The sequence below is a fragment of the Fukomys damarensis genome, unplaced genomic scaffold (genome assembly GCF_012274545.1).
Source record: "Fukomys damarensis isolate Sample0158 unplaced genomic scaffold, DMR_v1.0_HiC HiC_scaffold_6, whole genome shotgun sequence".
NCBI lineage: Eukaryota > Metazoa > Chordata > Mammalia > Rodentia > Bathyergidae > Fukomys > Fukomys damarensis.
Genome location: NW_022900918.1, coordinates 30,195,877 through 30,205,675, shown reverse-complemented (window position 1 = coordinate 30,205,675; position 9,799 = coordinate 30,195,877).

Here is a 9,799-nt window from a genome sequence, read left to right as displayed (position 1 = left end):
AATGTGAAATGGCACGACCACCATAGAAAACAGTATGGCAATTCCTCAAGGAATTAAAGATAAAATTGCCATAGGATCCAGCAATTCCACCAGGAAGACAGCCAAAAGAATTGAAAGTAGAATCTTGAAGAGATATTTTTGTACTTTTATTAATAGCAACGTTATTCACAATAACTAAAATGTGTAAGATACTCAAGTGTTTGTGGGTAGATGGATAAGCAAAATGTAGTACACATATACAATGGAAATAATTCAGCCTTAAGAAGGAAATTCTAACACATGCTACAATGTGAGCTTTTAGAACATCATGCTAAAAGAGATTATCACACAAAAAAACCAAACACTATGTAAGTCTATATATGTGAGTATCGATAGTCACATTCATAGATAGACAAAGAATGAAGTGCTAGGAGAGGAATGGGAGTTGTTTAGTGGATATAGTTTCAGTTTTGAAAGATGAAAAAGTTCTAGAGATTGGTTGCACAGCAATGTGATATACTTAATGCTTCTCCCCCACCCCGTACCAGGCACTGAACTCAGAACATTTCACTTTCAACCCCTTGACACTCCTGAATCATACACTAAAAAAAAAAAAAAATAAAAAAAAAAAAAAAAAAAGTTAAAATGGTAAATTTTGTGTTGTGTCTTTTATCACTACTAAAAAGCTTTGGCCATACTAGCCATGTACAAAAGAATAGAAGACAGTAATTAAATAGCAAATTTGAAGTTCTTTTATCATCCAAAAATGATTATAAAATTATGTCATGCTGTTCATTGCAATTTGAAAGTCACTGTGGTAAAGTACACTAATTTTTTTTCATCAAACACACCTGGAGTTAGACATTCGTAAAGTACCTGTAATCTGTTTTAAATAAAATATGAAATTTAAAAAAACCAAGCTTGCTCATACTTTTAAAAAAATTTAAACATTACTCATTTGAGTATGACCTTGGAATAATCTTCCCCAGGGACTGGAAATATAACAAATTACATAAGTTTAAACTTCTTTACAACTGTGATGCAGAGTAGGACATTTATGTATATTTAAAAATTTCGAATAAAAAGTGAGAGTAAGTCCTCTGGTGGGCCCATCTCTTTGGCACAGAACAATAGAGGAGCATGCAAGCAGTGCAAGACCCCCTGATAGGCCCACTGCTTCAGCCCAGCACTCCAGAGGAGCTGAGCTAGTGGACGCCAACACAGCGGAGTCCATGCCCACTGCCACCCTCCGGGATCAAGAGAAAGAGGCCCCTTCTGAGGCTCCTACATGAAAATTGAAGCCCACTGGAAAAGTGAAGAAAATTTCTGTGATAAATGCTCACCACACCACCATTGTCAGTAATTTGGAGGGACCAGCACCTCAGTTTGGAACCTGGTCTAACTTCAGGGGAAAGACAGCTGTAACCTGCACTAGAACCTTTCAGAGTTCAACCCTACAGGAGGTCAGGGAGTCCAACTTGGGCCCTGCAGCCAGATATCAGCCTGAACCTCAGGGAATAGCTGCTGGATTGCTGAAACTAATTAACTTAGATCTACACATCCCTGCCCATGCTTTCTATTGTGTCAACAGAGGCATACTCTGAAGGAGGCTCCCTATTTCTATTTGTATTTTTTATTTTCAAAGTAATATTTTTCCTATCTTAAATCATTTTTAATTTTTTTATCTTTTCCTTTTCTTAAATTTTCCCCTTTATATCTTTTTCTTATTCTCTTTCTCTCTCTCTCTCTCCCTCTCTCTCTCTCTCTCTCTCTTTCTCTCTCTCTCCCACCTTGATTTTCATTACTCTTCCTTTTTTTTCCTATTCTTATCCTAATTCAAATTTATTTTTTATTTTTCTTTTCTTTTCTTAATTGCTATTAGTATTAAAAGAAAGTGATTACAGTTTCTAGCCTCCCTATTGCTGCTAGTTTGTTCTGTTCTTGTGTATATTTTGTTCTGTCTACTCCTCTTCAACTGCTTCCTAGAGTTTGTGTGATCTTCCTGTGTCCTCTGACATCACTTCTAACCTTCTCCCCAACTCCTCCTAAATACCCATCCTGAAGGGTAAAGTTGCTATATTGAAGAGTTTATTCATTATATACATATTTTGGGCTTGTCCTGGATTTTTATTTAATGCACACAGTTAACAGTGAAAGATTAATAACTACCACAAATTGTCATTTTCTTAGCTGTGCTTGATGTTATTGTGTTGCTGATTGTATCACTTGGGCTAAGGTGTTGTGATTGATATAATCAGTTGTCCTCCCTGTATAATGAAAATGAGATTGCCTCAGATTCATTAGAAACTCAAAACCTAAAGGCCAGCTATATCTGGAAGATTGAAGTATTAACCCAAGAATTAAACCAATGACAGAACCAAAAACAAAAATAGAAATGTGAAGATATTTAAACAAGGCATAAACAAAGATTTCCACCTCACCAAAGGTAAACTCTGGGGGAAATGAGGTGGAAAAGTCTGACAGTCAAACATCTGGACACCCTGAACCAATAGCACAAGAAGTAACAAAACAGATCAGTCAAGCTCTAGAAAAATTCAAAACAGAAATAATTTCCCAGATAACTATAGAGATGGTGAGCAGAATGAAAGACATGATTAGAGACTCTAGAAAAGAAACAGATAAAAAAATACATGAGCTCAGGACCATGATGAAAACCATGAATGCCCAGCATAGGAAAGAAATGGAAACCTTGAATGCCCAACACAGGAAAAAAATGGAATCCATGAAACAGATTCAAACAGATATCCAGATTAAAACCTCTATAGAAAGCATTCACAGCAGAATAAATGAATGTGAAGATAGAATTTCAGATATAGAAGATAGGATTGTGGTAAGTGATGAAAGAAAGAGAGATCAAGAGATCTCTTAAAAACATTAAGGGATTATGAGGTATCAATCCAACAACTCATAGATGATGCAGACAAGAATAACATAAGACTGATAGGAATCCATGAAGTAACAGGAGAAAGTACAAATGACATAAATAAACTGTTCACAGAATTAATGACAGAAAACTTTCCAAACAGAGGGGCAGAATTTGACCTACAGATAAGTGAGGCATATAAGACTCCAACTAGCTATAATAATAAAAAAAATCTACACCTAGACATATAATAATCAGGACCCTGAAAACCCAACAGAAGAACAAAATACTGTAAGCAGTTAGAGAAAAGACACAAATCACACGCAAAGGAAAGGCCATCAGAATCACAGCAGACTTTTCAACACAAACCCTCAAGTCAAGGAGAGCCTAGAGTGAGTTATTTCAAGTCCTAAAAGAAAACAACATCCAAACTAGACTGGTGTAACCTGCAAAACTATCTTTTAAACTTGATGGGGAAATAAGATACTTCCATGACAAAGAACACCTGAGAAATTTCATGGAACACCAAACTGGCATCCCAAACACTTCTAAATATCCCAGAAAAAGAAAATGAAGGCCACAACTATATAAGGGCCAAGAGAGAAAATATACCAGGCAAGGCAAGAAATTAAAGGGAGAGAGAAAAACTAAAAAAACAAAAACCAACAACAGGAAAACATGACAATGAAAAGATGAAAAGTCAATATATAACAGTTATAACCATCAATGTTAATGGCCTCAATTCACCAATAAAAAGAAATCAACTGGCAGAATGGATTAAGAAGCAAAATCCAACAATATGCTGTGTATAAGAAACCCACTTAATCCACAAAGAAATTCACAGACTGACAGTAAAAGGGTGAAAAACAGTTCACCATGTGACAGGAGCTCAGAAAAAAGTGGGGATAGCTATCTTATTTGCAGACAGAGTAGATTTCAAACCAAAATTAATTAAGAGAGACAAAGAAGGCCACTACATCCTTGTAAAGGGAATGATACAAGAGGAAGAAATGAAAATCATAAATATATATGTACCAAATACTAATGCCCTCAACTACACAAAACAAATATTAATGGATATGAAAAACAAAATAAGCACTGATACAATTGTAGTGGGGGACCTCAATACTCTATGACACAAATAGACAAATCATCTAGACAAAAAAATCAACAATGAAATAGCAGAACTGAACCAAGTTTTAGAACAAACAGGCTTAGTAGATGTCTACAGAGTGCTCCAAACCACAAAGTCAGATATTCTGACTTTCTTTTCAGGTGCACATAGGTCATTCTCCAAAATAGACCACATGTTAGCTCATAGAACATGCTTAAGTAAATGCAAAGGATTTGAAGTGGTCCCCGGTATATTTTAAGACCATAGTGCAGTTAAACTGGAAATCAATAGCTTAAGAAACTGCAAGAACTTCACAAACACATGGAAATTAAATAACACCCTACTGAACAACCACTGGGTCACAGAAGAAATTAAACAGTTCTACAATTAAATGATAATGCAAATACAACATTCAGGAATCTATGGGACGCAATGAAAGCAGTTCTACAAAGGAAATTCATAACAGTAAATGCCCATATTAGGAAAAGCGAGCTCAAAGAAACAACCTAATGCTTAACCTTAAGCTTCTACAAAAAGAAGAGCAAGACAAACCAAAAGCCTGTACAAGGGAGGAAATTATAAAGATCAGAGCAGAAATTAATGCAATGGAGACTAAGAGAATGATACAAAAAATGAACAATTGAAAGAGTTGGCTTTTTGAAAGAATAAATAAAACTGATAAACACTTAGCCAACCTTATCACAAAAAAGGTTCAAATCCATGCAATTAGGAATGAAAAAGGTGAAGTCACAACAGATCCACCAGAAATTCAGACTACTTAGAAAACCTGTACCCTAATAAAATGGAAAATACAGAAGAAATGGGACAGACTCCTATATATATATGAACTTGCAAACTTAAAAAAAGAAGATATAAACAGTGTAATTACATTAAGTGAAATTGAAAATGTAATTAAAACAGTACCAAAAAAGAAAAGCCCAGGTCCCGATGGCTTCACTGTTGAATTCTACAAGACATTTAGAGAAGAACTATCGCCACTGCTGATTAAACTCTTCAATGAAATTGAAAGGAAAGCAATACTTCCAAATTTACTCCTGGAAGCAAGCATTTCTTTGATTCCAAAACCAGGGAAAGACCTAACCAAAAAAGAAAACTATAGGCCAACCTTCCTAATGAACACGGATGCAAAAACCCTCAACAAGATACTGGCAAACAGAATACAGAAGATCAACAAGATCATACACCCTGACCAAGTTGGATTTATCCTAGGGATGCAAAGATGGTTCAACATACATAAATCAGTAAATGTAATACACTATATTAACAGAGTCAAGCACAAAAAAATATGATCATCTCTATAGATACAGTAAAATTATTCAACAAAATATAGAAAATTGGAATAGATGGTCTTTATCTCAACCTGATAAAGGCTATTTATGAAAAACTAACAGCCAATATCATACAAATTGGTAAAAAACTAAAAACCTTCACACTAAAATCAGGAACAAGACAAGGATGTCCACTATCACCACTCCTGTTCAATATAATTCTACAAACATTAGCTCCAGCAATTAGACAAGACAAAGAAATAAAAGCAATAAAGATAGGAAAGCAATAAGTTAAACTCTATTCACTGATGATATGATACTCTACATAGATGGCCCAAAAAATTCTGCCAAAATACTTCTAGACTTAGTTGACACAATCAGCAGAGTAGCTGGATATAAAGTTAACACTCAAAAAACAATAACCTTCTTCGACACAAATAACAGATTCACTGAGAGAGAAATACGGAAACAATTCCTTTCACAATAACATCCCAAAAAATGAAATATCTTGCAATCAATCTAATGGAAACAAAAGACCTTTACACTGAAAATTACAGCACTCTGAAAAATGAGATAGAAGAGGATATAAGAAAATGGAAAGACATCTCTTGCTCCTGGGTAGGAAGAATCAACAGAGTGAAAATACTTCCAAAACTACTGTACAGATTCAAAGCAATCCCAATTGAAATCCCAACAGTATATTTCACAGAACTTGAGAAAACAATCCAAAAATTCATTTGGAACCAGAAGAGACCTAGAAGAGCAAAAACCACTCCAGGCAACAGAGACATGGCAGCGGGTATCACAATTCCCAACTTGAAACAATACTACAAAGACACTGTGATAAAAACAGCATTGTACTGGCAAGGAAACAGACCTGAGGATCAGTGGCATAGATTAGAAGATGCAGAAACAACACCAGACATACTCAGCTACCTTATCTTTGACAAAGGAGCCAACCATCCTCACAGGAGGAAATAGCCTCTTTAATAAATTGTGTTGGAAAAACTGGATTTCAATTTACCAAAGATTAAAACTAGACTCCTATCTTTCACCATGCATTAAACAAAAATCCAGGTGGATTAAATATCTAAATATCAAAACAGAAACACTAAACTCACTCAAATGTAAATTATGTAGGGCTCTTGAAGACATCAGCCTACAAGAAGACTTTATGAATAAATCTTCAGCAGCATGAGAACTTGAACAAGGAATCAACAACTGGGATCTCACTGTATTAAAAAGTGCAAGAAAAACCACCAACAGAGCTAAGATACAACCTACAATGTGGGAAAAAAAGAATTTTACTGGCTACTCCTAAGACAAAGGTCTACTATCTAGACTACATAAACAAGTCATAAAAATCAGACCCCCTACATACAAACACCTGATTCAAAAATGGGCATCTGAAATGAACAGACACTTCTCAGACAAACAAGTAAAAGCAGCAAATAAATATATGGAAAAATGTTCAACATCACTGGTCTTTTGAGAGATGCAGATGAAAACAACACTGAGATTCCATCTCACCCCACAAAGAATGGCTACAATCAAGCAATCAACCAATAACAAATGCTGGCAGGGCTGTAGGGAGAAAGGAACCCTTCTCCATTGTTGGTGGGTGTGCAGTCTGGTGCACCCACTATGAAAATCAATATGGAGATAACTCAAAGAACTAGGATTCAAGGTTCCTTTTGACTCAGCCATCCCTCTGCTGGGTATCTTTCCAAAAGAATTAAAAGAATCATACCACAGTGATACATGTGCATCCATGTTTATAGTGTCACAGTTTGTAATAGCTAAAACTTGGAAACAACTCAAATGCCCAACAACTGGAGAGTGGATGAAGAAGATGTGGGTTTTATATAAAATGGAGTACAACTCAGCCATAAAGAATGAGAAACTAGAGACACGTATAGCTATTGGATGCACACTGAGGCTATACTCTTAAGTGAAATAAATAGGACACACAAGTAAATACCAAATAGTTTCTCTGATGTGAAAAACTAAAAGTGTAAATAAGTTTCAAATGGTATAATTGATAGTGTGAAATAAGAAAATGGCTCAAGAAGAAGTGGGAAGGGGAGAGAAAATAAAATAAGGGAAAAGAAAAAATGTGAAAAATAGAAACAAAGTCTGAAAATAGGGAAGGGTGAAGGGAGTGAAGGGAGGACATGGGTACGGGAAAAAAATAAGAACCAAGACATATCATGCAAAGGTACAAGATCCCAATGATAAATGTAACTGTATTATTTGCTTTAAATATACCAATGAACAGGCTGGGATTTGGCTCAGTGGCTCCACTGCCTGCCTCACAAAGCAAGCACAAGGACCGAAGTTCGATCCCTGGTACAAAAAAAAAAAGTACTAATAAGCTTAATGGGAAAAAAAGTGAGAGTAAGGTCCTTTTGATAATAAATAGGAAAAACGTGCAGATAAATGTTTTTTCTCTATTTTATTAATATGTTTGCAATACATAATATAGTCATCGTATGGATTACATATACATATTGCAGCTTTAAAAAGTCATTTCAGCCAGGGATTTAGCTCAGTGGTTCAGGGGTCTACCTTGCAAGCACAAGGACCCGAGTTCAATCCCTGGTACCAAAAAAAAAAAAAAGTCATTTCAGCTGTGCCACTTTAGGCTCAGAAAATTAAGATTTTATTATATAACAGGATAGTCTGGCAGTAGCTCTAGCCTCACATGGAGCCATTATTACTATTAAATACCTGAAGCTCATATAGTATCATAAAAGACATTCAAGATGATTTATTCTACTAAACACAAGATTACTATAAAGCACTCATTAATCACTTGTTCCACATACAATGAAAACTGCTATCATCAATTTTCATTCATAATATCCTGAAGTGAATAACTTTGAATTGTATTTTGCTAAAAAATTCTTAGGTACAATTATACACTCAGAAGTATATACAGTGGCATAACCAATATACCAAAGGGTTATTGCTAATGGATTTTAGAATAATTTGGCCTTTGAGTTACTCAGTTCTTACATTTTTAAACATCTGCACACAGGAATGGCATACAGTAGGAAACTTGACCAGTCTTATTCATTTGCTCCATAGATAAGTGATGGGGAGCCTAGATCTGATCAGTTCCAAAGAATGTTCCACACTAACTTAAATTTCTAGGAAAAACACTACATCAGATAAAATGTATAAGAATAACATGAATAGGTAGGCTGGGTTACATTAATTTCATTCTCTTTAAAAGATAAATATAGCTTTCTTACTGTTCTGAACTCCCACATGTATATCCATTTGTTTTATGAGTGTCTCTAATAGTATATTTTACATTGCTTACATATAGCAAAACATTTCTTCAAGATTTTGTATCCACAAGATGTGCTGCCATTTAAGACGTTCCTTGTCAATATTTTATTCTATCCTACAATTTCAATTTTAAAAAGTCAGTTTAAAGAGAAGTATAAATGAGTTAAACACAAACTTGTAAAATTTATTTAAAATGTTTTTGTCATACACTATGGATAGAAATGTTCATTTGCCTTAGCTTTCTGACTGTCTATAAAATAAGGGATCTTCAATATTTATTGATCCCTAATAACATACAAAGTATAGCTGTAGGTATGGCAAGGGAATGCCAAAAATGAATAAGGTGAATCCTCAGAAAACATACGATAGTTATTAGGAGAAGTAAATACTGAATTCAAACTGTAAAGAGAGAATGCAAGTTCTGTATCACAGTTAAAAGAAATAGCTTTGATGAATTTAAAAGAGAGATAGATCCTACCAAGCAAGAGAAATGAAGGCTAAACTTTGGAAGTGAGACTTCGCTTAAGCAGAATTTCCAAAAACAAGGTCTTCTAAGGAGGGGATATAAACGAAGGAGAGAGGGGGAGAAAATAAAAGTAGGAAACAACTTTATTGTGCCAACTTCAAAAAATCCAGTATCCCTATAGAGCACAGGGCAGAGAGCAATGGGTCATCGCATCCTCTCAACTGTTCTTCCTGTTTCTCCTTACCGTGTGTTTTATTGTACTTTAAACAACTATTACTTAGTAGCACTTTTCTATGCACTTTCACCTGTAACGTTTTTAAGTAGCCTTCTCACACTTAAGTAGCGGAGGAGTCACCTGGGGCTTGACCTGGAGGTTTGACCTTGTAGGTCTGGGGTGGGCCTAGTGAGTTCCAAGGTGGGAACCTGACAGAAATGAAATGCAAATGCTTGGGCCCCACACCTGACCCGCCGAGTCAGAAACACTAGGGTAGAGCCAGCGCTGTTTTAAGAAAGCCAGCGAGCAGCGAAACTCGGCTTCGCTGGTGAACCATGGGCCTCCCAACACAAAGCTGGAGCTGTGGCCTGGAAGCCCATTTCAACAGCTCTCCCAGGTGCGGGCTACACTTTTACAGGCCTTACTCTCCCCCTAGGTAAACGGGTCCGGGTATTTCCGACCGCCCCGAGGTAGGCAGCCCGGTCTCGGGAGCCCCCTCGTCCGTCCCGCAGCCCCTCGTCCCCCGCCCGCAGTGGGGGAACCGCAGGGCGCCGCC